This window comes from Crinia signifera, chromosome 8, assembly GCF_055691185.1.
Source record: "Crinia signifera chromosome 8, ASM5569118v1, whole genome shotgun sequence".
In the NCBI taxonomy this organism is placed as follows: Eukaryota; Metazoa; Chordata; class Amphibia; order Anura; family Myobatrachidae; genus Crinia; species Crinia signifera.
The window spans coordinates 70,207,894-70,231,806 of record NC_139224.1 but is presented as its reverse complement, the minus strand read 5'-3'; the positions used below and the strand labels follow the sequence as shown (position 1 = coordinate 70,231,806).

Sequence of the window (23,913 nt, the reverse complement as noted above, 5' to 3'; positions counted from 1 at the left end):
ATTACTGGCAAATTGTTTTTATTCTCTAGCTATTTAAATTGGAAACTTTTTCTTTTTATTGCCAATACAGAGATTTGGGAGAGGTCAAACAGACACAATAGCCATCACCTAAAGACTTACCACACTGTTTACTCCCAATTCCAACTGCTTTTGGCAGCTAAACAGTGTTGAGCCTCTTTAGTAGTTTAATTTGAGACCACCTGCTAATATCATGTCCTGTAGATCTTTTTACATTACCAACACATGATTTTTTTTAGTAAGCCAATACAGTTAGGAAACTTTTTTATTAGCTTACCTGGTTATAGAAGTAGAAGAGGGCAAAAAAGTGCTTGCATCTCACCTACAGCCATACCACATTGGATACGCCCAATCCCGTCTGATCTTGGAAGCTAAGCAGTGTTGGGCCTGGTTAGTACTTGGGTGGGAGACCACATGGGAACGCCAGGTGCTGTAGGTTTTTTCCCATTACTGGCAAATTGTTTTTATTTTCTAGCTATTTAAATTGGAAACTTTTTCTTTTTATTGCCAATACAGAGATTTGGGAGAGGTCAAACAGACACAATAGCCATCACCTAAAGACTTACCACACTGTTTAGGCCCAATTCCAACTGGTTTTGGCAGCTAAACAGTGTTGAGCCTCTTTAGTAGTTTAATTTGAGACCACCTGCTAATATCATGTCCTGTAGTTCTATTTACATTACCAACACATGATTTTTTTCAGTAAGCCAATACAGTTAGGAAACTTTTTTATTAGCTTACCTGGTTATAGAAGTAGAAGAGGGCAAAAAAGTGCCTGTATCTCACATACAGCCATACCACATTGGATACGCCCAATCTCGTCTGATCTTGGAAGCTAAGCAGTGTTGGGCCTGGTTAGTACTTGGGTGGGAGACCACATGGGAACGCCAGGTGCTGTAGGTTTTTTTCCCATTACTGGCAAATTGTTTTTATTTTCTAGCTATTTAAATTGGAAACTTTTTCTTTTTATTGCCAATACAGAGATTTGGGAGAGGTCAAACAGACACAATAGCCATCACCTAAAGACTTACCACACTGTTTAGACGCAATTCCAACTGCTTTTGGCAGCTAAACAGTGTTGAGCCTCTTTAGTAGTTTAATTTGAGACCACCTGCTAATATCATGTCCTGTAGTTCTATTTACATTACCAACACATGATTTTTTTCAGTAAGCCAATACAGTTAGGAAACTTTTTTATTAGCTTTCCTGGTTATAGAAGTAGAAGAGGGCAAAAAAGTGCCTGTATCTCACCTACAGCCATACCACATTGGATACGCCCAATCTCGTCTGATCTTGGAAGCTAAGCAGTGTTGGGCCTGGTTAGTACTTGGGTGGGAGACCACATGGGAACACCAGGTGCTGTAGGTTTTTTCCCATTACTGGCAAATTGTTTTTATTTTCTAGCTATTTAAATTGGAAACTTTTTTCTTTTTATTGCCAATACAGAGATTTAGGAGAGGTCAAACAGACACAATAGCCATCACCTAAAGACTTACCACACTGTTTAGGCCCAATTTCAACTGCTTTTGGCAGCTAAACAGTGTTGAGCCTCTTTAGTAGTTTAATTTGAGACCACCTGCTAATATCATGTCCTGTAGGTCTTTTTACATTACCAACACATGATTTTTTTCAGTAAGCCAATACAGTTAGGAAACTTTTTTATTAACTTAACTTGTTATAGAAGTAGAAGAGGGCAAAAAAGTGCTTGCATCTCACCTCCAGCCATACCATATTGGATACGCCCAATCCCGTCTGATCTTGGAAGCTAAGCAGTGTTGGGCCTGGTTAGTACTTGGGTGGGAGACCACACGGGAACACCAGGTGCTGTAGGTTTTTTTCCATTACTGGCAAATTGATTTTATTCTCTAGCTATTTAAATTGGAAACTTTATCTTTTTATTGCCAATACAGACATTTGGGAGAGGTCAAACAGACACAATAGCCATCACCTAAAGACTTACCACACTGTTTAGGCCCAATTCCAACTGGTTTTGGCAGCTAAACAGTGTTGAGCCTCTTTAGTAGTTTAATTTGAGACCACCTGCTAATATCATGTCCTGTAGTTCTATTTACATTACCAACACATGATTTTTTTCAGTAAGCCAATACAGTTAGGAAACTTTTTTATTAGCTTACCTGGTTATAGAAGTAGAAGAGGGCAAAAAAGTGCCTGTATCTCACATACAGCCATACCACATTGGATACGCCCAATCTCGTCTGATCTTGGAAGCTAAGCAGTGTTGGGCCTGGTTAGTACTTGGGTGGGAGACCACATGGGAACGCCAGGTGCTGTAGGTTTTTTCCCATTACTGGCAAATTGTTTTTATTTTCTAGCTATTTAAATTGGAAACTTTTTCTTTTTATTGCCAATACAGAGATTTGGGAGAGGTCAAACAGACACAATAGCCATCACCTAAAGACTTACCACACTGTTTAGGCCCAATTCCAACTGGTTTTGGCAGCTAAACAGTGTTGAGCCTCTTTAGTAGTTTAATTTGAGACCACCTGCTAATATCATGTCCTGTAGGTCTTTTTACATTACCAACACATGATTTTTTTCAGTAAGCCAATACAGTTAGAAAACTTTTTTATTAACTTAAATTGTTATAGAAGTAGAAGAGGGCAAAAAAGTGCTTGCATCTCACCTACAGCCATACCACATTGGATACGCCCAATCCCGTCTGATCTTGGAAGCTAAGCAGTGTTGGGCCTGGTTAGTACTTGGGTGGGAGACCACATGGAAACGCCAGGTGCTGTAGGTTTTTTCCCATTACTGGCAAATTGTTTTTATTTTCTAGCTATTTAAATTGGAAACTTTTTCTTTTTATTGCCAATACAGAGATTTAGGAGAGGTCAAACAGACACAATAGCCATCACCTAAAGACTTACCACACTGTTTAGACGCAATTCCAACTGCTTTTGGCAGCTAAACAGTGTTGAGCCTCTTTAGTAGTTTAATTTGAGACCACCTGCTAATATCATGTCCTGTAGGTCTTTTTACATTACCAACACATGATTTTTTTCAGTAAGCCAATACAGTTAGGAAACTTTTTTATTAACTTAACTTGTTATAGAAGTAGAAGAGGGCAAAAAAGTGCTTGCATCTCAACTACAGCCATACCACATTGGATACGTCCAATCCCGTCTGATCTTGGAAGCTAAGCAGTGTTGGGCCTGGTTAGTACTTGGGTGGGAGACCACATGGGAACACCAGGTGCTGTAGGTTTTTTCCCATTACTGGCAAATTGTTTTTATTTTCTAGCTATTTAAATTGGAAACTTTTTCTTTTTATTGCCAATACAGAGATTTGGGAGAGGTCAAACAGACACAATAGCCATCACCTAAAGACTTACCACACTGTTTCGGCCCAATTCCAACTGCTTTTGGCAGCTAAACAGTGTTGAGCCTCTTTAGTAGTTTAATTTGAGACCACCTGCTAATATCATGTCCTGTAGGTCTTTTTACATTACCAACACATGATTTTTTTCAGTAAGCCAATACAGTTAGGAAACTTTTTTATTAACTTAACTTGTTATAGAAGTAGAAGAGGGCAAAAAAGTGCTTGCATCTCACCTACAGCCATACCACATTGGATACGCCCAATCCCGTCTGATCTTGGAAGCTAAGCAGTGTTGGGCCTGGTTAGTACTTGGGTGGGAGACCACATGGGAACACCAGGTGCTGTAGGTTTTTTTCCATTACTGGCAAATTGTTTTTATTCTCTAGCTATTTAAATTGGAAACTTTATCTTTTTAATGCCAATACAGACATTTGGGAGAGGTCAAACAGACACAATAGCCATCATCTAAAGACTTACCACACTGTATAGGCCATATTCCAACTGGTTTTGGCAGCTAAACAGTGTTGAGCCTCTTTAGTAGTTTAATTTGAGATCACCTGCTAATATCATGTCCTGTAGTTCTATTTACATTACCAACACATGATTTTTTTCAGTAAGCCAATACAGTTAGGAAACTTTTTTATAAGCTTACCTGGTTATAGAAGTAGAAGAGGGCAAAAAAGTGCCTGTATCTCACCTACAGCCATACCACGTTGGATACGCCCAATCTCGTCTGATCTTGGATTCTAAGCAGTGTTGGGCCTGGTTAGTACTTGGGTGGGAGACCACATGGGAACACCAGGTGCTGTAGGTTTTTTCCCATTACTGGCAAATTGTTTTTATTCTCTAGCTATTTAAATTGAAAACTTTTTCTTTTTATTGCCAATACAGAGATTTAGGAGAGGTCAAACAGACACAATAGCCATCACCTAAAGACTTACCACACTGTTTAGGCCCAATTCCAACTGCTTTTGGCAGCTAAACAGTGTTGAGCCTCTTTAGTAGTTTAATTTGAGACCACCTGCTAATATCATGTCCTGTAGTTCTATTTACATTACCAACACATGATTTTTTTCAGTAAGCCAATACAGTTAGGAAACTTTTTTATTAGCTTTCCTGGTTATAGAAGTAGAAGAGGGCAAAAAAGTGCCTGTATCTCACCTACAGCCATACCACATTGGATACGCCCAATCTCGTCTGATCTTGGAAGCTAAGCAGTGTTGGGCCTGGTTAGTACTTGGGTGGGAGACCACATGGGAACACCAGGTGCTGTAGGTTTTTTCCCATTACTGGCAAATTGTTTTTATTTTCTAGCTATTTAAATTGGAAACTTTTTTCTTTTTATTGCCAATACAGAGATTTAGGAGAGGTCAAACAGACACAATAGCCATCACCTAAAGACTTACCACACTGTTTAGGCCCAATTCCAACTGCTTTTGGAAGCTAAACAGTGTTGAGCCTCTTTAGTAGTTTAATTTGAGACCACCTGCTAATATCATGTCCTGTAGGTCTTTTTACATTACCAACACATGATTTTTTTCAGTAAGCCAATACAGTTAGGAAACTTTTTTATTAACTTAACTTGTTATAGAAGTAGAAGAGGGCAAAAAAGTGCTTGCATCTCACCTCCAGCCATACCATATTGGATACGCCCAATCCCGTCTGATCTTGGAAGCTAAGCAGTGTTGGGCCTGGTTAGTACTTGGGTGGGAGACCACACGGGAACACCAGGTGCTGTAGGTTTTTTTCCATTACTGGCAAATTGTTTTTATTCTCTAGCTATTTAAATTGGAAACTTTATCTTTTTATTGCCAATACAGACATTTGGGAGAGGTCAAACAGACACAATAGCCATCACCTAAAGACTTACCACACTGTTAGGCCCAATTCCAACTGCTTTTGGCAGCTAAACAGTGTTGAGCCTCTTTAGTAGTTTAATTTGAGACCACCTGCTAATATCATGTCCTGTAGTTCTATTTACATTACCAACACATGATTTTTTTCAGTAAGCCAATACAGTTAGGAAACTTTTTTATTAGCTTACCTGGTTATAGAAGTAGAAGAGGGCAAAAAAGTGCCTGTATCTCACATACAGCCATACCACATTGGATACGCCCAATCTCGTCTGATCTTGGAAGCTAAGCAGTGTTGGGCCTGGTTAGTACTTGGGTGGGAGACCACATGGGAACGCCAGGTGCTGTAGGTTTTTTCCCATTACTGGCAAATTGTTTTTATTTTCTAGCTATTTAAATTGGAAACTTTTTCTTTTTATTGCCAATACAGAGATTTGGGAGAGGTCAAACAGACACAATAGCCATCACCTAAAGACTTACCACACTGTTTAGGCCCAATTCCAACTGGTTTTGGCAGCTAAACAGTGTTGAGCCTCTTTAGTAGTTTAATTTGAGACCACCTGCTAATATCATGTCCTGTAGTTCTATTTACATTACCAACACATGATTTTTTTCAGTAAGCCAATACAGTTAGGAAACTTTTTTATTAGCTTACCTGGTTATAGAAGTAGAAGAGGGCAAAAAAGTGCCTGTATCTCAAATACAGCCATACCACATTGGATACGCCCAATCTCGTCTGATCTTGGAAGCTAAGCAGTGTTGGGCCTGGTTAGTACTTGGGTGGGAGACCACATGGGAACGCCAGGTGCTGTAGGTTTTTTCCCATTACTGGCAAATTGTTTTTATTTTCTAGCTATTTAAATTGGAAACTTTTTCTTTTTATTGCCAATACAGAGATTTGGGAGAGGTCAAACAGACACAATAGCCATCACCTAAAGACTTACCACACTGTTTAGACGCAATTCCAACTGCTTTTGGCAGCTAAACAGTGTTGAGCCTCTTTAGTAGTTTAATTTGAGACCACCTGCTAATATCATGTCCTGTAGGTCTTTTTACATTACAAACACATGATTTTTTTCAGTAAGCCAATACAGTTAGGAAACTTTTTTATTAACTTAACTTGTTATAGAAGTAGAAGAGGGCAAAAAAGTGCTTGCATCTCACCTACAGCCATACCACATTGGATACGCCCAATCCCGTCTGATCTTGGAAGATAAGCAGTGTTGGGCCTGGTTAGTACTTGGGTGGGAGACCACATGGGAACACCAGGTGCTGTAAGTTTTTTCCCATTACTGGCAAATTGTTTTTATTTTCTAGCTATTTAAATTGGAAACTTTTTTCTTTTTATTGCCAATACAGAGATTTAGGAGAGGTCAAACAGACACAATAGCCATCACCTAAAGACTTACCACACTGTTTAGGCCCAATTTCAACTGCTTTTGGCAGCTAAACAGTGTTGAGCCTCTTTAGTAGTTTAATTTGAGACCACCTGCTAATATCATGTCCTGTAGGTCTTTTTACATTACCAACACATGATTTTTTTCAGTAAGCCAATACAGTTAGGAAACTTTTTTATTAACTTAACTTGTTATAGAAGTAGAAGAGGGCAAAAAAATGCTTGCATCTCACCTCCAGCCATACCATATTGGATACGCCCAATCCCGTCTGATCTTGGAAGCTAAGCAGTGTTGGGCCTGGTTAGTACTTGGGTGGGAGACCACACGGGAACACCAGGTGCTGTAGGTTTTTTTCCATTACTGGCAAATTATTTTTATTCTCTAGCTATTTAAATTGGAAACTTTATCTTTTTATTGCCAATACAGACATTTGGGAGAGGTCAAACAGACACAATAGCCATCACCTAAAGACTTACCACACTGTTTAGGCCCAATTCCAACTGGTTTTGGCAGCTAAACAGTGTTGAGCCTCTTTAGTAGTTTAATTTGAGACCACCTGCTAATATCATGTCCTGTAGTTCTATTTACATTACCAACACATGATTTTTTTCAGTAAGCCAATACAGTTAGGAAACTTTTTTATTAGCTTACCTGGTTATAGAAGTAGAAGAGGGCAAAAAAGTGCCTGTATCTCACATACAGCCATACCACATTGGATACGCCCAATCTCGTCTGATCTTGGAAGCTAAGCAGTGTTGGGCCTGGTTAGTACTTGGGTGGGAGACCACATGGGAACGCCAGGTGCTGTAGGTTTTTTCCCATTACTGGCAAATTGTTTTTATTTTCTAGCTATTTAAATTGGAAACTTTTTCTTTTTATTGCCAATACAGAGATTTGGGAGAGGTTAAACAGACACAATAGCCATCACCTAAAGACTTACCACACTGTTTAGACGCAATTCCAACTGCTTTTGGCAGCTAAACAGTGTTGAGCCTCTTTAGTAGTTTAATTTGAGACCACCTGCTAATATCATGTCCTGTAGTTCTATTTACATTACCAACACATGATTTTTTTCAGTAAGCCAATACAGTTAGGAAACTTTTTTATTAGCTTTCCTGGTTATAGAAGTAGAAGAGGGCAAAAAAGTGCCTGTATCTCACCTACAGCCATACCACATTGGATACGCCCAATCTCGTCTGATCTTGGAAGCTAAGCAGTGTTGGGCCTGGTTAGTACTTGGGTGGGAGACCACATGGGAGCACCAGGTGCTGTAGGTTTTTTCCCATTACTGGCAAATTGTTTTTATTTTCTAGCTATTTAAATTGGAAACTTTTTTCTTTTTATTGCCAATACAGAGATTTAGGAGAGGTCAAACAGACACAATAGCCATCACCTAAAGACTTACCACACTGTTTATGCCCAATTCCAACTGCTTTTGGCAGCTAAACAGTGTTGAGCCTCTTTAGTAGTTTAATTTGAGACCACCTGCTAATATCATGTCCTGTAGGTCTTTTTACATTACCAACACATGATTTTTTTCAGTAAGCCAATACAGTTAGGAAACTTTTTTATTAACTTAACTTGTTATAGAAGTAGAAGAGGGCAAAAAAGTGCTTGCATCTCACCTCCAGCCATACCATATTGGATACGCCCAATCCCGTCTGATCTTGGAAGCTAAGCAGTGTTGGGCCTGGTTAGTACTTGGGTGGGAGACCACACGGGAACACCAGGTGCTGTAGGTTTTTTTCCATTACTGGCAAATTGTTTTTATTCTCTAGCTATTTAAATTGGAAACTTTATCTTTTTATTGCCAATACAGACATTTGGGAGAGGTCAAACAGACACAATAGCCATCACCTAAAGACTTACCACACTGTTTAGGCCCAATTCCAACTGGTTTTGGCAGCTAAACAGTGTTGAGCCTCTTTAGTAGTTTAATTTGAGACCACCTGCTAATATCATGTCCTGTAGTTCTATTTACATTACCAACACATGATTTTTTTCAGTAAGCCAATACAGTTAGGAAACTTTTTTATTAGCTTACCTGGTTATAGAAGTAGAAGAGGGCAAAAAAGTGCCTGTATCTCACATACAGCCATACCACATTGGATACGCCCAATCTCGTCTGATCTTGGAAGCTAAGCAGTGTTGGGCCTGGCTAGTACTTGGGTGGGAGACCACATGGGAACGCCAGGTGCTGTAGGTTTTTTCCCATTACTGGCAAATTGTTTTTATTTTCTAGCTATTTAAATTGGAAACTTTTTCTTTTTATTGCCAATACAGAGATTTGGGAGAGGTCAAACAGACACAATAGCCATCACCTAAAGACTTACCACACTGTTTAGGCCCAATTCCAACAGGTTTTGGCAGCTAAACAGTGTTGAGCCTCTTTAGTAGTTTAATTTGAGACCACCTGCTAATATCATGTCCTGTAGGTCTTTTTACATTACCAACACATGATTTTTTTCAGTAAGCCAATACAGTTAGAAAACTTTTTTATTAACTTAAATTGTTATAGAAGTAGAAGAGGGCAAAAAAGTGCTTGCATCTCACCTACAGCCATACCACATTGGATACGCCCAATCCCGTCTGATCTTGGAAGCTAAGCAGTGTTGGGCCTGGTTAGTACTTGGGTGGGAGACCACATGGAAACGCCAGGTGCTGTAGGTTTTTTCCCATTACTGGCAAATTGTTTTTATTTTCTAGCTATTTAAATTGGAAACTTTTTCTTTTTATTGCCAATACAGAGATTTAGGAGAGGTCAAACAGACACAATAGCCATCACCTAAAGACTTACCACACTGTTTAGACGCAATTCCAACTGCTTTTGGCAGCTAAACAGTGTTGAGCCTCTTTAGTAGTTTAATTTGAGACCACCTGCTAATATCATGTCCTGTAGGTCTTTTTACATTACCAACACATGATTTTTTTCAGTAAGCCAATACAGTTAGGAAACTTTTTTATTAACTTAACTTGTTATAGAAGTAGAAGAGGGCAAAAAAGTGCTTGCATCTCAACTACAGCCATACCACATTGGATACGTCCAATCCCGTCTGATCTTACAAGCTAAGCAGTGTTGGGCCTGGTTAGTACTTGGGTGGGAGACCACATGGGAACACCAGGTGCTGTAGGTTTTTTCCCATTACTGGCAAATTGTTTTTATTTTCTAGCTATTTAAATTGGAAACTTTTTCTTTTTATTGCCAATACAGAGATTTGGGAGAGGTCAAACAGACACAATAGCCATCACCTAAAGACTTACCACACTGTTTAGATGCAATTCCAACTGCTTTTGGCAGCTAAACAGTGTTGAGCCTCTTTAGTAGTTTAATTTGAGACCACCTGCTAATATCATGTCCTGTAGGTCTTTTTACATTACCAACACATGATTTTTTTCAGTAAGCCAATACAGTTAGGAAACTTTTTTATTAACTTAACTTGTTATAGAAGTAGAAGAGGGCAAAAAAGTGCTTGCATCTCACCTACAGCCATACCACATTGGATATGCCCAATCCCGTCTGATCTTGGAAGCTAAGCAGTGTTGGGCCTGGTTAGTACTTGGGTGGGAGACCACATGGGAACACCAGGTGCTGTAGGTTTTTTTCCATTACTGGCAAATTGTTTTTATTCTCTAGCTATTTAAATTGGAAACTTTATCTTTTTATTGCCAATACAGACATTTGGGAGAGGTCAAACAGACACAATAGCCATCATCTAAAGACTTACCACACTGTTTAGGCCCAATTCCAACTGGTTTTGGCAGCTAAACAGTGTTGAGCCTCTTTAGTAGTTTAATTTGAGATCACCTGCTAATATCATGTCCTGTAGTTCTATTTACATTACCAACACATGATTTTTTTCAGTAAGCCAATACAGTTAGGAAACTTTTTTATTAGCTTACCTGGTTATAGAAGTAGAAGAGGGCAAAAAAGTGCCTGTATCTCATATACAGCCATACCACATTGGATACGCCCAATCTCGTCTGATCTTGGAAGCTAAGCAGCGTTGGGCCTGGTTAGTACTTGGGTGGGAGACCACATGGGAACGCCAGGTGCTGTAGGTTTTTTCCCATTACTGGCAAATTGTTTTTATTTTCTAGCTATTTAAATTGGAAACTTTTTCTTTTTATTGCCAATACAGAGATTTGGGAGAGGTCAAACAGACACAATAGCCATCACCTAAAGACTTACCACACTGTTTAGGCCCAATTCCAACTGGTTTTGGCAGCTAAACAGTGTTGAGCCTCTTTAGTAGTTTAATTTGAGACCACCTGCTAATATCATGTCCTGTAGGTCTTTTTACATTACCAACACATGATTTTTTTCAGTAAGCCAATACAGTTAGAAAACTTTTTTATTAACTTAAATTGTTATAGAAGTAGAAGAGGGCAAAAAAGTGCTTGCATCTCACCTACAGCCATACCACATTGGATACGCCCAATCCCGTCTGATCTTGGAAGCTAAGCAGTGTTGGGCCTGGTTAGTACTTGGGTGGGAGACCACATGGAAACGCCAGGTGCTGTAGGTTTTTTCCCATTACTGGCAAATTGTTTTTATTTTCTAGCTATTTAAATTGGAAACTTTTTCTTTTTATTGCCAATACAGAGATTTAGGAGAGGTCAAACAGACACAATAGCCATCACCTAAAGACTTACCACACTGTTTAGACGCAATTCCAACTGCTTTTGGCAGCTAAACAGTGTTGAGCCTCTTTAGTAGTTTAATTTGAGACCACCTGCTAATATCATGTCCTGTAGGTCTTTTTACATTACCAACACATGATTTTTTTCAGTAAGCCAATACAGTTAGGAAACTTTTTTATTAACTTAACTTGTTATAGAAGTAGAAGAGGGCAAAAAAGTGCTTTCATCTCAACTACAGCCATACCACATTGGATACGTCCAATCCCGTCTGATCTTGGAAGCTAAGCAGTGTTGGGCCAGGTTAGTACTTGGGTGGGAGACCACATGGGAACACCAGGTGCTGTAGGTTTTTTCCCATTACTGGCAAATTGTTTTTATTTTCTAGCTATTTAAATTGGAAACTTTTTCTTTTTATTGCCAATACAGAGATTTGGGAGAGGTCAAACAGACACAATAGCCATCACCTAAAGACTTACCACACTGTTTAGATGCAATTCCAACTGCTTTTGGCAGCTAAACAGTGTTGAGCCTCTTTAGTAGTTTAATTTGAGACCACCTGCTAATATCATGTCCTGTAGGTCTTTTTACATTACCAACACATGATTTTTTTCAGTAAGCCAATACAGTTAGGAAACTTTTTTATTAACTTAACTTGTTATAGAAGTAGAAGAGGGCAAAAAAGTGCTTGCATCTCACCTACAGCCATACCACATTGGATACGCCCAATCCCGTCTGATCTTGGAAGCTAAGCAGTGTTGGGCCTGGTTAGTACTTGGGTGGGAGACCACATGGGAACACCAGGTGCTGTAGGTTTTTTTCCATTACTGGCAAATTGTTTTTATTCTCTAGCTATTTAAATTGGAAACTTTATCTTTTTATTGCCAATACAGACATTTGGGAGAGGTCAAACAGACACAATAGCCATCATCTAAAGACTTACCACACTGTTTAGGCCCAATTCCAACTGGTTTTGGCAGCTAAACAGTGTTGAGCCTCTTTAGTAGTTTAATTTGAGATCACCTGCTAATATCATGTCCTGTAGTTCTATTTACATTACCAACACATGATTTTTTTCAGTAAGCCAATACAGTTAGGAAACTTTTTTATAAGCTTACCTGGTTATAGAAGTAGAAGAGGGCAAAAAAGTGCCTGTATCTCACCTACAGCCATACCACGTTGGATACGCCCAATCTCGTCTGATCTTGGAAGCTAAGCAGTGTTGGGCCTGGTTAGTACTTGGGTGGGAGACCACATGGGAACACCAGGTGCTGTAGGTTTTTTCCCATTACTGGCAAATTGTTTTTATTTTCTAGCTATTTAAATTGGAAACTTTTTCTTTTTATTGCCAATACAGAGATTTGGGAGAGGTCAAACAGACACAATAGCCATCACCTAAAGACTTACCACACTGTTTAGATGCAATTCCAACTGCTTTTGGCAGCTAAACAGTGTTGAGCCTCTTTAGTAGTTTAATTTGAGACCACCTGCTAATATCATGTCCTGTAGGTCTTTTTACATTACCAACACATGATTTTTTTCAGTAAGCCAATACAGTTAGTAAACTTTTTTATTAACTTAACTTGTTATAGAAGTAGAAGAGGGCAAAAAAGTGCTTGCATCTCACCTCCAGCCATACCATATTGGATACGCCCAATCACGTCTGATCTTGGAAGCTAAGCAGTGTTGGGCCTGGTTAGTACTTGGGTGGGAGACCACACGGGAACACCAGGTGCTGTAGGTTTTTTTCCATTACTGGCAAATTGTTTTTATTCTCTAGCTATTTAAATTGGAAACTTTATCTTTTTATTGCCAATACAGACATTTGGGAGAGGTCAAACAGACACAATAGCCATCACCTAAAGACTTACCACACTGTTTAGGCCCAATTCCAACTGCTTTTGGCAGCTAAACAGTGTTGAGCCTCTTTAGTAGTTTAATTTGAGACCACCTGCTAATATCATGTCCTGTAGTTCTATTTACATTACCAACACATGATTTTTTTCAGTAAGCCAATACAGTTAGGAAACTTTTTTATTAGCTTACCTGGTTATAGAAGTAGAAGAGGGCAAAAAAGTGCCTGTATCTCACATACAGCCATACCACATTGGATACGCCCAATCTCGTCTGATCTTGGAAGCTAAGCAGTGTTGGGCCTGGTTAGTACTTGGGTGGGAGACCACATGGGAACACCAGGTGCTGTAGGTTTTTTCCCATTACTGGCAAATTGTTTTTATTTTCTAGCTATTTAAATTGGAAACTTTTTCTTTTTATTGCCAATACAGAGATTTGGGAGAGGTCAAACAGACACAATAGCCATCACCTAAAGACTTACCACACTGTTTAGGCCCAATTCCAACTGGTTTTGGCAGCTAAACAGTGTTGAGCCTCTTTAGTAGTTTAATTTGAGACCACCTGCTAATATCATGTCCTGTAGTTCTATTTACATTACCAACACATGATTTTTTTCAGTAAGCCAATACAGTTAGGAAACTTTTTTATTAGCTTACCTGGTTATAGAAGTAGAAGAGGGCAAAAAAGTGCCTGTATCTCACATACAGCCATACCACATTGGATACGCCCAATCTCGTCTGATCTTGGAAGCTAAGCAGTGTTGGGCCTGGTTAGTACTTGGGTGGGAGACCACATGGGAACGCCAGGTGCTGTAGGTTTTTTCCCATTACTGGCAAATTGTTTTTATTTTCTAGCTATTTAAATTGGAAACTTTTTCTTTTTATTGCCAATACAGAGATTTGGGAGAGGTCAAACAGACACAATAGCCATCACCTAAAGACTTACCACACTGTTTAGACGCAATTCCAACTGCTTTTGGCAGCTAAACAGTGTTGAGCCTCTTTAGTAGTTTAATTTGAGACCACCTGCTAATATCATGTCCTGTAGGTCTTTTTACATTACAAACACATGATTTTTTTCAGTAAGCCAATACAGTTAGGAAACTTTTTTATTAACTTAACTTGTTATAGAAGTAGAAGAGGGCAAAAAAGTGCTTGCATCTCACCTACAGCCATACCACATTGGATACGCCCAATCCCGTCTGATCTTGGAAGATAAGCAGTGTTGGGCCTGGTTAGTACTTGGGTGGGAGACCACATGGGAACACCAGGTGCTGTAAGTTTTTTCCCATTACTGGCAAATTGTTTTTATTTTCTAGCTTTTTAAATTGGAAACTTTTTCTTTTTATTGCCAATACAGAGATTTGGGAGAGGTCAAACAGACACAATAGCCATCACCTAAAGACTTACCACACTGTTTAGGCCCAATTCCAACTGCTTTTGGCAGCTAAACAGTGTTGAGCCTCTTTAGTAGTTTAATTTGAGACCACCTGCTAATATCATGTCCTGTAGTTCTATTTACATTACCAACACATGATTTTTTTCAGTAAGCCAATACAGTTAGGAAACTTTTTTATTAGCTTTCCTGGTTATAGAAGTAGAAGAGGGCAAAAAAGTGCCTGTATCTCACCTACAGCCATACCACATTGGATACGCCCAATCTCGTCTGATCTTGGAAGCTAAGCAGTGTTGGGCCTGGTTAGTACTTGGGTGGGAGACCACATGGGAACACCAGGTGCTGTAGGTTTTTTCCCATTACTGGCAAATTGTTTTTATTTTCTAGCTATTTAAATTGGAAACTTTTTTCTTTTTATTGCCAATACAGAGATTTAGGAGAGGTCAAACAGACACAATAGCCATCACCTAAAGACTTACCACACTGTTTAGGCCCAATTCCAACTGCTTTTGGCAGCTAAACAGTGTTGAGCCTCTTTAGTAGTTTAATTTGAGACCACCTGCTAATATCATGTCCTGTAGGTCTTTTTACATTACCAACACATGATTTTTTTCAGTAAGCCAATACAGTTAGGAAACTTTTTTATTAACTTAACTTGTTATAGAAGTAGAAGAGGGCAAAAAAGTGCTTGCATCTCACCTCCAGCCATACCATATTGGATACGCCCAATCCCGTCTGATCTTGGAAGCTAAGCAGTGTTGGGCCTGGTTAGTACTTGGGTGGGAGACCACACGGGAACACCAGGTGCTGTAGGTTTTTTTCCATTACTGGCAAATTGTTTTTATTCTCTAGCTATTTAAATTGGAAACTTTATCTTTTTATTGCCAATACAGACATTTGGGAGAGGTCAAACAGACACAATAGCCATCACCTAAAGACTTACCACACTGTTTAGGCCCAATTCCAACTGGTTTTGGCAGCTAAACAGTGTTGAGCCTCTTTAGTAGTTTAATTTGAGACCACCTGCTAATATCATGTCCTGTAGTTCTATTTACATTACCAACACATGATTTTTTTCAGTAAGCCAATACAGTTAGGAAACTTTTTTATTAGCTTACCTGGTTATAGAAGTAGAAGAGGGCAAAAAAGTGCCTGTATCTCACATACAGCCATACCACATTGGATACGCCCAATCTCGTCTGATCTTGGAAGCTAAGCAGTGTTGGGCCTGGTTAGTACTTGGGTGGGAGACCACATGGGAACGCCAGGTGCTGTAGGTTTTTTCCCATTACTGGCAAATTGTTTTTATTTTCTAGCTATTTAAATTGGAAACTTTTTCTTTTTATTGCCAATACAGAGATTTGGGAGAGGTCAAACAGACACAATAGCCATCACCTAAAGACTTACCACACTGTTTAGGCCCAATTCCAACTGGTTTTGGCAGCTAAACAGTGTTGAGCCTCTTTAGTAGTTTAATTTGAGACCACCTGCTAATATCATGTCCTGTAGTTCTATTTACATTACCAACACATGATTTTTTTCAGTAAGCCAATACAGTTAGGAAACTTTTTTATTAGCTTACCTGGTTATAGAAGTAGAAGAGGGCAAAAAAGTGCCTGTATCTCACATACAGCCATACCACATTGGATACGCCCAATCTCGTCTGATCTTGGAAGCTAAGCAGTGTTGGGCCTGGTTAGTACTTGGGTGGGAGACCACATGGGAACGCCAGGTGCTGTAGGTTTTTTCCCATTACTGGCAAATTGTTTTTATTTTCTAGCTATTTAAATTGGAAACTTTTTCTTTTTATTGACAATACAGAGATTTGGGAGAGGTCAAACAGACACAATAGCCATCACCTAAAGACTTACCACACTGTTTAGACGCAATTCCAACTGCTTTTGGCAGCTAAACAGTGTTGAGCCTCTTTAGTAGTTTAATTTGAGACCACCTGCTAATATCATGTCCTGTAGGTCTTTTTACATTACAAACACATGATTTTTTTCAGTAAGCCAATACAGTTAGGAAACTTTTTTATTAACTTAACTTGTTATAGAAGTAGAAGAGGGCAAAAAAGTGCTTGCATCTCACCTACAGCCATACCACATTGGATACGCCCAATCCCGTCTGATCTTGGAAGATAAGCAGTGTTGGGCCTGGTTAGTACTTGGGTGGGAGACCACATGGGAACACCAGGTGCTGTAAGTTTTTTCCCATTACTGGCAAATTGTTTTTATTTTCTAGCTTTTTAAATTGGAAACTTTTTCTTTTTATTGCCAATACAGAGATTTGGGAGAGGTCAATCAGACACAATAGCCATCACCTAAAGAATTACCACACTGTTTAGGCCCAATGCCAACTGCTTTTGGCAGCTAAACAGTGTTGAGCCTCTTTAGTAGTTTAATTTGAGACCACCTGCTAATATCATGTCCTGTAGGTCTTTTTACATTACCAACACATGATTTTTTTCAGTAAGCCAATACAGTTAGGAAACTTTTTTATTCACTTACCTTGTTATAGAAGTAGAAGAGGGCAAAAAAGTGCTTGCATCTCACCTACAGCCATACCACATTGGATACGCCCAATCCCGTCTGATCTTGGAAGCTAAGCAGTGTTGGGCCTGGTTAGTACTTGGGTGGGAGACCACATGGGAACACCAGGTGCTGTAGGTTTTTTCCCATTACTGGCAAATTGTTTTTATTCTCTAGCTATTTAAATTGGAAACTTTTTCTTTTTATTGCCAATACAGAGATTTAGGAGAGGTCAAACAGACACAATAGCCATCACCTAAAGACTTACCACACTGTTTAGGCCCAATTCCAACTGCTTTTGGCAGCTAAACAGTGTTGAGTCTCTTTAGTAGTTTAATTTGAGACCACCTGCTAATATCATGTCCTGTAGTTCTATTTACATTACCAACACATGATTTTTTTCAGTAAGCCAATACAGTTAGGAAACTTTTTTATTAGCTTACCTGGTTATAGAAGTAGAAGAGAGCAAAAAAGTGCCTGAATCTCACCTACAGCCATACCACATTGGATACACCCAATCTCGTCTGATCTTGGAAGCTAAGCAGTGTTGGGCCTGGTTAGTACTTGGGTGGGAGACCACATGGGAACACCAGGTGCTGTAGGTTTTTTCCCATTACTTGCAAATTGTTTCTATTCTCTAGCTATTTAAATTGGAAACTTTTTCTTTTTATTGCCAATACAGAGATTTAGGAGAGGTCAAACAGACACAATAGCCATCACCTAAAGACTTACCACACTGTTTAGGCCCAATTCCAACTGCTTTTGGCAGCTAAACAGTGTTGAGCCACTTTAGTAGTTTAATTTGAGACCACCTGCTAATATCATGTCCTGTAGTTCTATTTATATTACAAACACATTATTTTTTTTTAAGTAAGCCAATACAGTTAGGAAACTTTTTTATTAGCTTACCTGGTTATAGAAGTAGAAGAGGGCAAAAAAGTGCCTGTATCTCACCTACAGCCATACCACATTGGATACGCCCAATCTCGTCTGATCTTGGAAGCTAAGCAGTGTTGGGCCTGGTTAGTACTTGGGTGGGAGACCACATGGGAACACCAGGTGCTGTAGGTTTTTTTCCATTACTGGCAAATTGTTTTTATTCTCTAGCTATTTAAATTGGAAACTTTATCTTTTTATTGCCAATACAGACATTTGGGAGAGGTCAAACTGACACAATAGCCATCACCTAAAGACTTACCACACTGTTTAGGCCCAATTCCAACTGGTTTTGGCAGCTAAACAGTGTTGAGCCTCTTTAGTAGTTTAATTTGAGATCACCTGCTAATATCATGTCCTGTAGTTCTATTTACATTACCAACACATGATTTTTTTCAGTAAGCCAATACAGTTAGGAAACTTTTTTATAAGCTTACCTGGTTATAGGAGTAGAAGAGGGCAAAAAAGTGCCTGTATCTCACCTACAGCCATACCACATTGGATACGCCCAATCTCGTCTGATCTTGGAAGCTAAGCAGTGTTGGGCCTGGTTAGTGCTTGGGTGGGAGACCACATGGGAACACCAGGTGCTGTAGGTTTTTCCCATTACTGGCAAATTGTTTTTATTTTCTAGCTATTTAAATTGGAAACTTTTTCTTTTTATTGCCAATACAGAGATTTGGGAGAGGTCAAACAGACACAATAGCCATCACCTAAGGACTTACCACACTGTTTAGACGCAATTCCAACTGCTTTTGGCAGCTAAACAGTGTTGAGCCTCTTTAGTAGTTTAATTTGAGACCACCTGCTAATATCATGTCCTGTACGTCTTTTTACATTACCAACACATGATTTTTTTCAGTAAGCCAATACAGTTAGGAAACTTTTTTATTAACTTAACTTGTTATAGAAGTAGAAGAGGGCAAAAAAGTGCTTGCATCTCACCTACAGCCATACCACATTGGATACGCCCAATCCCGTCTGATCTTGGAAGCTAAGCAGTGTTGGTCCTGGTTAGTACTTGGGTGGGAGACCACATGGGAACACCAGGTGCTGTAGGTTTTTTTCCATTACTGGCAAATTGTTTTTATTCTCTAGCTATTTAAATTGGAAACTTTATCTTTTTATTGCCAATACAGAGATTTGGGAGAGGTCAAACAGATACAAAAGCCATCACCTAAAGACTTACCACACTGTTTAGACGCAATTCCAACTGCTTTTGGCAGCTAAACAGTGTTGAGCCTCTTTAGTAGTTTAATTTGAGACCACCTGCTAATATCATGTCCTGTAGGTCTTTTTACATTACCAACACATGATTTTTTGCAGTAAGTTAATACAGTTAGGAAACTTTTTTATTATCTTAACTTGTTATAGAAGTAGAAGAGGGCAAAAAAGTGCTTGCATCTTACCTATAGCCATACCACATTGGATACGCCCAATCCTGTCTGATCTTGGACGCTAAGCAGTGTTGGGCCTGGTTAGTACTTGGGTGGGAGACCACATGGGAACACTAGGTGCTGTAGGTTTTTTTCCATTACTGGCAAATTGTTTTTATTCTCTAGCTATTTAAATTGGAAACTTTATCTTTTTATTGACAATACAGACATTTGGGAGAGGTCAAACAGACACAATAGCCATCACCTAAAGACTTACCACACTGTTTAGGCCCAATTCCAACTGGTTTTGGCAGCTAAACAGTGTTGAGCCTCTTTAGTAGTTTAATTTGATACCACCTGCTAATATCATGTCCTGTAGTTCTATTTACATTACCAACACATGATTTTTTTCAGTAAGCCAATACAGTTAGGAAACGTTTTTATAAGCTTACCTGGTTATAGAAGTAGAAGAGGGCAAAAAAGTGCTTGCAGCTCACCTACAGCCATACCACATTGGATACGCCCAATCCTCTCTGATCTCGGAAGCTAAGCAGTGTTGGGCCTGGTTAGTATTTGGGTGGGAGACCACATGGGAACACCAGGTGCTGTAGGTTTTTTCCCATTACTGGCAAATTGTTTTTATTCTCTAGCTCTTTAAATTGGAAACTTTTTCTTTTTATTGCCAATACAGAGATTTGGGAGAGGTCAAACAGACACAATAGCCATCACTTAAAGACTTACCACACTGTTTTGGCCCAATTCCAACTGCTTTTGGCAGCTAAACAGTGTTGAGCCTCTTTAGTAGTTTAATTTGAGACCACCTGCTAATATCATGTCCTGTAGGTCTTTTTACATTACCAACACATGATTTTTTTCAGTTAGGAAACTTTTTTATTAGCTTACCTGGTTATAGAAGTAGAAGAGGGCAAAAAAGTGCCTGTATCTCACCTACAGCCATACCACATTGGATACGCCCAATCCCGTCTGAACTTGGAAGCTAAGCAGTGTTGGGCCTGGTTAGTACTTGGGTGGGAGACCACATGGGAACACCAGGTGCTGTAGGTTTTTTCCCATTACTTGCAAATTGTTTTTATTCTCTATCTATTTAAATTGGAAACTTTTTCTTTTTATTGCCAATACAGAGATTTGGGAGAGGTCAAACAGACACAATAGCCATCACCTAAAGACTTACCACACTGTTTCGGCCCAATTCCAACTGCTTTTGGCAGCTAAACAGTGTTGAGCCTCTTTAGTAGTTTATTTTGAGACCACCTGCTAATATCATGTCCTGTAGGTCTTTTTACATTACCAACACATGATTTTTTTCAGTAAGCCAATACAGTTAGAAAAATTTTTTATTAGCTTACCTGGTTATAGAAGTAGAAGAGGGCAAAAAAGTGCCTGTATCTCATCTACAGCCATACCACATTGGATGCGCCCAATCCCGTCTGATCTTGGAAGCTAAGCAGTGTTGGGCCTGGTTAGTACTTGGGTGGGAGACCACATGGGAACACCAGGTGCTGTAGGTTTTTTTCCCATTACTAACAAATTGTTTTTATTCTCTAGCTCTTTAAATTGAAAACTTTTTCTTTTTATTGCCAATGCAGAGATTTGGGAGAGGTCAAACAGACACAATAGCCATCACTTAAAGACTTACCACACTGTTTTGGCCCAATTCCAACTGCTTTTGGCAGCTAAACAGTGTTGAGCCTCTTTAGTAGTTTAATTTGAGACCACCTGCTAATATCATGTCCTGTAGGTCTTTTCACATTACCAACACATGATTTTTTTCAGTTAGGAAACTTTTTTATTAGCTTACCTGGTTATAGAAGTAGAAGAGGGCAAAAAAGTGCCTGTATCTCACCTACAGCCATACCACATTGGATACGCCAAATCTCGTCTGAACTTGGAAGCTAAGCAGTGTTGGGCCTGGTTAGTACTTGGGTGGGAGACCACATGGGAACACCAGGTGCTGTAGGTTTTTTCCCATTACTGGCAAATTGTTTTTATTTTCTAGCTATTTAAATTGGAAACTTTTTTCTTTTTATTGCCAATACAGAGATTTGGGAGAGGTCAAACAGACACAATAGCCATCACCTAAAGACTTACCACACTGTTTAGGCCCAATTCCAACTGCTTTTGGCAGCTAAACAGTGTTGAGCCTCTTTAGTAGTTTAATTTGAGACCACCTGCTAATATCATGTCCTGTAGGTCTTTTTACATTACCAACACATGATTTTTTTCATTAAGCCAATACAGTTAGGAAACTTTTTTATTAGCTTATCTGGTTATAGAAGTAGAAGAGGGCAAAAAAGTGCGTGTATCTCACCTACAGCCATACCACATTGGATACGCCCAATCTCGTCTGATCTTGGAAGCTAAGCAGTGTTGGGCCTGGTTAGTACTTGGGTGGGAGACCACATGGGAACACCAGGTGCTGTAGGTTTTTTCCCATTACTGGCAAATTGTTTTTATTCTCTAGCTATTTAAATTGGAAACTTTTTCTTTTTATTGCCAATACAGAGATTTAGGAGAGGTCAAACAGACACAATAGCCATCACCTAAAGACTTACCACACTGTTTAGGCCCAATTCCAACTGGTTTTGGCAGCTAAACAGTGTTGAGCCTCTTTAGTAGTTTAATTTGAGATCACCTGCTAATATCATGTCCTGTAGTTCTATTTACATTACCAACACATGATTTTTTTCAGTAAGCCAATACAGTTAGGAAACTTTTTTATAAGCTTACCTGGTTATAGGAGTAGAAGAGGGCAAAAAAGTGCCTGTATCTCACCTACAGCCATACCACATTGGATACGCCCAATCTCGTCTGATCTTGGAAGCTAAGCAGTGTTGGGCCTGGTTAGTGCTTGGGTGGGAGACCACATGGGAACACCAGGTGCTGTAGGTTTTTCCCATTACTGGCAAATTGTTTTTATTTTCTAGCTATTTAAATTGGAAACTTTTTCTTTTTATTGCCAATACAGAGATTTGGAGAGGTCAAACAGACACAATAGCCATCACCTAAAGACTTACCACACTGTTTAGACGCAATTCCAACTGCTTTTGGCAGCTAAACAGTGTTGAGCCTCTTTAGTAGTTTAATTTGAGACCACCTGCTAATATCATGTCCTGTACGTCTTTTTACATTACCAACACATGATTTTTTTCAGTAAGCCAATACAGTTAGGAAACTTTTTTATTAACTTAACTTGTTATAGAAGTAGAAGAGGGCAAAAAAGTGCTTGCATCTCACCTACAGCCATACCACATTGGATACGCCCAATCCCGTCTGATCTTGGAAGCTAAGCAGTGTTGGGCCTGGTTAGTAATTGGGTGGGAGACCACGTGGGAACACCAGGTGCTGTAGGTTTTTTTCCATTACTGGCAAATTGTTTTTATTCTCTAGCTATTTAAATTGGAAACTTTATCTTTTTATTGACAATACAGACATTTGGGAGAGGTCAAACAGACACAATAGCCATCACCTAAAAACTTACCACACTGTTTAGGCCCAATTCCAACTGGTTTTGGCAGCTAAACAGTGTTGAGCCTCTTTAGTAGTTTAATTTGATACCACCTGCTAATATCATGTCCTGTAGTTCTATTTACATTACCAACACATGATTTTTTTCAGTAAGCCAATACAGTTAGGAAACGTTTTTATAAGCTTACCTGGTTATAGAAGTAGAAGAGGGCAAAAAAGTGCTTGCAGCTCACCTACAGCCATACCACATTGGATACGCCCAATCCTGTCTGATCTTGGAAGCTAAGCAGTGTTGGGCCTGGTTAGTATTTGGGTGGGAGACCACATGGGAACACCAGGTGCTGTAGGTTTTTTCCCATTACTGGCAAATTGTTTTTATTCTCTAGCTCTTTAAATTGGAAACTTTTTCTTTTTATTGCCAATACAGAGATTTGGGAGAGGTCAAACAGACACAATAGCCATCACTTAAAGACTTACCACACTGTTTTGGCCCAATTCCAACTGCTTTTGGCAGCTAAACAGTGTTGAGCCTCTTTAGTAGTTTAATTTGAGACCACCTGCTAATATCATGTCCTGTAGGTCTTTTTACATTACCAACACATGATTTTTTTCAGTTAGGAAACTTTTTTATTAGCTTACCTGGTTATAGAAGTAGAAGAGGGCAAAAAAGTGCCTGTATCTCACCTACAGCCATACCACATTGGATACGCCCAATCCCGTCTGATCTTGGAAGCTAAGCAGTGTTGGGCCTGGTTAGTACTTGGGTGGGAGACCACATGGGAACACCAGGTGCTGTAGGTTTTTTCCCATTACTTGCAAATTGTTTTTATTCTCTATCTATTTAAATTGGAAACTTTTTCTTTTTATTGCCAATACAGAGATTTGGGAGAGGTCAAACAGACACAATAGCCATCACCTAAAGACTTACCACACTGTTTCGGCCCAATTCCAACTGCTTTTGGCAGCTAAACAGTGTTGAGCCTCTTTAGTAGTTTATTTTGAGACCACCTGCTAATATCATGTCCTGTAGGTCTTTTTACATTACCAACACATGATTTTTTTCAGTAAGCCAATACAGTTAGGAAACTTT

General features: G+C 39.2%; 50 non-coding genes and 1 pseudogene across 50 annotated transcripts; all 51 read left to right on the top strand.

The window, feature by feature from the left end:
* Positions 1–338: 338 nt before the first annotated feature.
* Positions 339–457, top strand: LOC146032132 (5S ribosomal RNA). Its single transcript, XR_014457575.1, has one exon. It is a non-coding gene; the product is annotated as a 5S ribosomal RNA (ribosomal RNA).
* Positions 458–802: 345 nt separating this feature from the next.
* On the top strand, positions 803–921 carry LOC146032356 (5S ribosomal RNA). Its single transcript, XR_014457796.1, has one exon. It is a non-coding gene; the product is annotated as a 5S ribosomal RNA (ribosomal RNA).
* Positions 922–1,267: 346 nt separating this feature from the next.
* On the top strand, positions 1,268–1,386 carry LOC146029729 (5S ribosomal RNA). Its single transcript, XR_014455381.1, has one exon. It is a non-coding gene; the product is annotated as a 5S ribosomal RNA (ribosomal RNA).
* Positions 1,387–1,732: 346 nt separating this feature from the next.
* LOC146033317 (5S ribosomal RNA) lies at positions 1,733–1,851 on the top strand. The gene has a single exon (XR_014458727.1). It is a non-coding gene; the product is annotated as a 5S ribosomal RNA (ribosomal RNA).
* Positions 1,852–2,196: 345 nt separating this feature from the next.
* On the top strand, positions 2,197–2,315 carry LOC146032355 (5S ribosomal RNA). Its single transcript, XR_014457795.1, has one exon. It is a non-coding gene; the product is annotated as a 5S ribosomal RNA (ribosomal RNA).
* A 345-nt stretch (positions 2,316–2,660) lies between these two features.
* On the top strand, positions 2,661–2,779 carry LOC146031751 (5S ribosomal RNA). Its single transcript, XR_014457209.1, has one exon. It is a non-coding gene; the product is annotated as a 5S ribosomal RNA (ribosomal RNA).
* A 345-nt stretch (positions 2,780–3,124) lies between these two features.
* LOC146032103 (5S ribosomal RNA) lies at positions 3,125–3,243 on the top strand. The gene has a single exon (XR_014457547.1). It is a non-coding gene; the product is annotated as a 5S ribosomal RNA (ribosomal RNA).
* Positions 3,244–3,588: 345 nt separating this feature from the next.
* LOC146028340 (5S ribosomal RNA) lies at positions 3,589–3,707 on the top strand. Its single transcript, XR_014455213.1, has one exon. It is a non-coding gene; the product is annotated as a 5S ribosomal RNA (ribosomal RNA).
* A 345-nt stretch (positions 3,708–4,052) lies between these two features.
* Positions 4,053–4,171, top strand: LOC146034595 (5S ribosomal RNA). The gene has a single exon (XR_014460000.1). It is a non-coding gene; the product is annotated as a 5S ribosomal RNA (ribosomal RNA).
* Positions 4,172–4,516: 345 nt separating this feature from the next.
* Positions 4,517–4,635, top strand: LOC146029718 (5S ribosomal RNA). Its single transcript, XR_014455380.1, has one exon. It is a non-coding gene; the product is annotated as a 5S ribosomal RNA (ribosomal RNA).
* A 346-nt stretch (positions 4,636–4,981) lies between these two features.
* LOC146033316 (5S ribosomal RNA) lies at positions 4,982–5,100 on the top strand. Its single transcript, XR_014458726.1, has one exon. It is a non-coding gene; the product is annotated as a 5S ribosomal RNA (ribosomal RNA).
* Positions 5,101–5,444: 344 nt separating this feature from the next.
* LOC146032354 (5S ribosomal RNA) lies at positions 5,445–5,563 on the top strand. The gene has a single exon (XR_014457794.1). It is a non-coding gene; the product is annotated as a 5S ribosomal RNA (ribosomal RNA).
* A 345-nt stretch (positions 5,564–5,908) lies between these two features.
* Positions 5,909–6,027, top strand: LOC146033785 (5S ribosomal RNA). The gene has a single exon (XR_014459193.1). It is a non-coding gene; the product is annotated as a 5S ribosomal RNA (ribosomal RNA).
* A 345-nt stretch (positions 6,028–6,372) lies between these two features.
* LOC146031198 (5S ribosomal RNA) lies at positions 6,373–6,491 on the top strand. The gene has a single exon (XR_014456669.1). It is a non-coding gene; the product is annotated as a 5S ribosomal RNA (ribosomal RNA).
* Positions 6,492–6,837: 346 nt separating this feature from the next.
* Positions 6,838–6,956, top strand: LOC146033314 (5S ribosomal RNA). The gene has a single exon (XR_014458724.1). It is a non-coding gene; the product is annotated as a 5S ribosomal RNA (ribosomal RNA).
* Positions 6,957–7,301: 345 nt separating this feature from the next.
* Positions 7,302–7,420, top strand: LOC146032353 (5S ribosomal RNA). Its single transcript, XR_014457793.1, has one exon. It is a non-coding gene; the product is annotated as a 5S ribosomal RNA (ribosomal RNA).
* A 345-nt stretch (positions 7,421–7,765) lies between these two features.
* On the top strand, positions 7,766–7,884 carry LOC146030774 (5S ribosomal RNA). Its single transcript, XR_014456260.1, has one exon. It is a non-coding gene; the product is annotated as a 5S ribosomal RNA (ribosomal RNA).
* A 346-nt stretch (positions 7,885–8,230) lies between these two features.
* LOC146033313 (5S ribosomal RNA) lies at positions 8,231–8,349 on the top strand. Its single transcript, XR_014458723.1, has one exon. It is a non-coding gene; the product is annotated as a 5S ribosomal RNA (ribosomal RNA).
* Positions 8,350–8,694: 345 nt separating this feature from the next.
* On the top strand, positions 8,695–8,813 carry LOC146032942 (5S ribosomal RNA). Its single transcript, XR_014458353.1, has one exon. It is a non-coding gene; the product is annotated as a 5S ribosomal RNA (ribosomal RNA).
* Positions 8,814–9,158: 345 nt separating this feature from the next.
* Positions 9,159–9,277, top strand: LOC146031750 (5S ribosomal RNA). The gene has a single exon (XR_014457208.1). It is a non-coding gene; the product is annotated as a 5S ribosomal RNA (ribosomal RNA).
* A 345-nt stretch (positions 9,278–9,622) lies between these two features.
* Positions 9,623–9,741, top strand: LOC146027821 (5S ribosomal RNA; annotated as a pseudogene).
* A 345-nt stretch (positions 9,742–10,086) lies between these two features.
* On the top strand, positions 10,087–10,205 carry LOC146030330 (5S ribosomal RNA). Its single transcript, XR_014455829.1, has one exon. It is a non-coding gene; the product is annotated as a 5S ribosomal RNA (ribosomal RNA).
* Positions 10,206–10,550: 345 nt separating this feature from the next.
* LOC146034464 (5S ribosomal RNA) lies at positions 10,551–10,669 on the top strand. Its single transcript, XR_014459871.1, has one exon. It is a non-coding gene; the product is annotated as a 5S ribosomal RNA (ribosomal RNA).
* A 345-nt stretch (positions 10,670–11,014) lies between these two features.
* LOC146031749 (5S ribosomal RNA) lies at positions 11,015–11,133 on the top strand. Its single transcript, XR_014457206.1, has one exon. It is a non-coding gene; the product is annotated as a 5S ribosomal RNA (ribosomal RNA).
* A 345-nt stretch (positions 11,134–11,478) lies between these two features.
* LOC146031866 (5S ribosomal RNA) lies at positions 11,479–11,597 on the top strand. The gene has a single exon (XR_014457319.1). It is a non-coding gene; the product is annotated as a 5S ribosomal RNA (ribosomal RNA).
* A 345-nt stretch (positions 11,598–11,942) lies between these two features.
* On the top strand, positions 11,943–12,061 carry LOC146028222 (5S ribosomal RNA). The gene has a single exon (XR_014455199.1). It is a non-coding gene; the product is annotated as a 5S ribosomal RNA (ribosomal RNA).
* A 345-nt stretch (positions 12,062–12,406) lies between these two features.
* Positions 12,407–12,525, top strand: LOC146030811 (5S ribosomal RNA). Its single transcript, XR_014456295.1, has one exon. It is a non-coding gene; the product is annotated as a 5S ribosomal RNA (ribosomal RNA).
* A 345-nt stretch (positions 12,526–12,870) lies between these two features.
* LOC146034532 (5S ribosomal RNA) lies at positions 12,871–12,989 on the top strand. The gene has a single exon (XR_014459937.1). It is a non-coding gene; the product is annotated as a 5S ribosomal RNA (ribosomal RNA).
* A 345-nt stretch (positions 12,990–13,334) lies between these two features.
* Positions 13,335–13,453, top strand: LOC146031582 (5S ribosomal RNA). The gene has a single exon (XR_014457046.1). It is a non-coding gene; the product is annotated as a 5S ribosomal RNA (ribosomal RNA).
* Positions 13,454–13,798: 345 nt separating this feature from the next.
* LOC146032352 (5S ribosomal RNA) lies at positions 13,799–13,917 on the top strand. The gene has a single exon (XR_014457792.1). It is a non-coding gene; the product is annotated as a 5S ribosomal RNA (ribosomal RNA).
* A 345-nt stretch (positions 13,918–14,262) lies between these two features.
* Positions 14,263–14,381, top strand: LOC146031196 (5S ribosomal RNA). Its single transcript, XR_014456667.1, has one exon. It is a non-coding gene; the product is annotated as a 5S ribosomal RNA (ribosomal RNA).
* Positions 14,382–14,726: 345 nt separating this feature from the next.
* On the top strand, positions 14,727–14,845 carry LOC146029706 (5S ribosomal RNA). Its single transcript, XR_014455379.1, has one exon. It is a non-coding gene; the product is annotated as a 5S ribosomal RNA (ribosomal RNA).
* A 346-nt stretch (positions 14,846–15,191) lies between these two features.
* On the top strand, positions 15,192–15,310 carry LOC146033312 (5S ribosomal RNA). Its single transcript, XR_014458721.1, has one exon. It is a non-coding gene; the product is annotated as a 5S ribosomal RNA (ribosomal RNA).
* Positions 15,311–15,655: 345 nt separating this feature from the next.
* Positions 15,656–15,774, top strand: LOC146032351 (5S ribosomal RNA). Its single transcript, XR_014457791.1, has one exon. It is a non-coding gene; the product is annotated as a 5S ribosomal RNA (ribosomal RNA).
* Positions 15,775–16,119: 345 nt separating this feature from the next.
* Positions 16,120–16,238, top strand: LOC146032350 (5S ribosomal RNA). The gene has a single exon (XR_014457790.1). It is a non-coding gene; the product is annotated as a 5S ribosomal RNA (ribosomal RNA).
* A 345-nt stretch (positions 16,239–16,583) lies between these two features.
* Positions 16,584–16,702, top strand: LOC146031195 (5S ribosomal RNA). The gene has a single exon (XR_014456666.1). It is a non-coding gene; the product is annotated as a 5S ribosomal RNA (ribosomal RNA).
* Positions 16,703–17,047: 345 nt separating this feature from the next.
* LOC146028103 (5S ribosomal RNA) lies at positions 17,048–17,166 on the top strand. The gene has a single exon (XR_014455184.1). It is a non-coding gene; the product is annotated as a 5S ribosomal RNA (ribosomal RNA).
* A 345-nt stretch (positions 17,167–17,511) lies between these two features.
* Positions 17,512–17,630, top strand: LOC146030316 (5S ribosomal RNA). Its single transcript, XR_014455814.1, has one exon. It is a non-coding gene; the product is annotated as a 5S ribosomal RNA (ribosomal RNA).
* A 347-nt stretch (positions 17,631–17,977) lies between these two features.
* Positions 17,978–18,096, top strand: LOC146029694 (5S ribosomal RNA). Its single transcript, XR_014455378.1, has one exon. It is a non-coding gene; the product is annotated as a 5S ribosomal RNA (ribosomal RNA).
* A 345-nt stretch (positions 18,097–18,441) lies between these two features.
* LOC146032123 (5S ribosomal RNA) lies at positions 18,442–18,560 on the top strand. Its single transcript, XR_014457566.1, has one exon. It is a non-coding gene; the product is annotated as a 5S ribosomal RNA (ribosomal RNA).
* A 344-nt stretch (positions 18,561–18,904) lies between these two features.
* Positions 18,905–19,023, top strand: LOC146030965 (5S ribosomal RNA). Its single transcript, XR_014456445.1, has one exon. It is a non-coding gene; the product is annotated as a 5S ribosomal RNA (ribosomal RNA).
* A 345-nt stretch (positions 19,024–19,368) lies between these two features.
* On the top strand, positions 19,369–19,487 carry LOC146034398 (5S ribosomal RNA). The gene has a single exon (XR_014459805.1). It is a non-coding gene; the product is annotated as a 5S ribosomal RNA (ribosomal RNA).
* Positions 19,488–19,832: 345 nt separating this feature from the next.
* On the top strand, positions 19,833–19,951 carry LOC146034759 (5S ribosomal RNA). Its single transcript, XR_014460163.1, has one exon. It is a non-coding gene; the product is annotated as a 5S ribosomal RNA (ribosomal RNA).
* A 332-nt stretch (positions 19,952–20,283) lies between these two features.
* Positions 20,284–20,402, top strand: LOC146034573 (5S ribosomal RNA). The gene has a single exon (XR_014459978.1). It is a non-coding gene; the product is annotated as a 5S ribosomal RNA (ribosomal RNA).
* A 345-nt stretch (positions 20,403–20,747) lies between these two features.
* Positions 20,748–20,866, top strand: LOC146031338 (5S ribosomal RNA). The gene has a single exon (XR_014456806.1). It is a non-coding gene; the product is annotated as a 5S ribosomal RNA (ribosomal RNA).
* Positions 20,867–21,199: 333 nt separating this feature from the next.
* LOC146031459 (5S ribosomal RNA) lies at positions 21,200–21,318 on the top strand. Its single transcript, XR_014456926.1, has one exon. It is a non-coding gene; the product is annotated as a 5S ribosomal RNA (ribosomal RNA).
* Positions 21,319–21,664: 346 nt separating this feature from the next.
* LOC146029682 (5S ribosomal RNA) lies at positions 21,665–21,783 on the top strand. The gene has a single exon (XR_014455377.1). It is a non-coding gene; the product is annotated as a 5S ribosomal RNA (ribosomal RNA).
* Positions 21,784–22,128: 345 nt separating this feature from the next.
* LOC146032122 (5S ribosomal RNA) lies at positions 22,129–22,247 on the top strand. Its single transcript, XR_014457565.1, has one exon. It is a non-coding gene; the product is annotated as a 5S ribosomal RNA (ribosomal RNA).
* A 343-nt stretch (positions 22,248–22,590) lies between these two features.
* On the top strand, positions 22,591–22,709 carry LOC146031499 (5S ribosomal RNA). The gene has a single exon (XR_014456965.1). It is a non-coding gene; the product is annotated as a 5S ribosomal RNA (ribosomal RNA).
* A 345-nt stretch (positions 22,710–23,054) lies between these two features.
* Positions 23,055–23,173, top strand: LOC146032605 (5S ribosomal RNA). Its single transcript, XR_014458032.1, has one exon. It is a non-coding gene; the product is annotated as a 5S ribosomal RNA (ribosomal RNA).
* Positions 23,174–23,505: 332 nt separating this feature from the next.
* On the top strand, positions 23,506–23,624 carry LOC146027982 (5S ribosomal RNA). Its single transcript, XR_014455171.1, has one exon. It is a non-coding gene; the product is annotated as a 5S ribosomal RNA (ribosomal RNA).
* Positions 23,625–23,913: the final 289 nt, after the last annotated feature.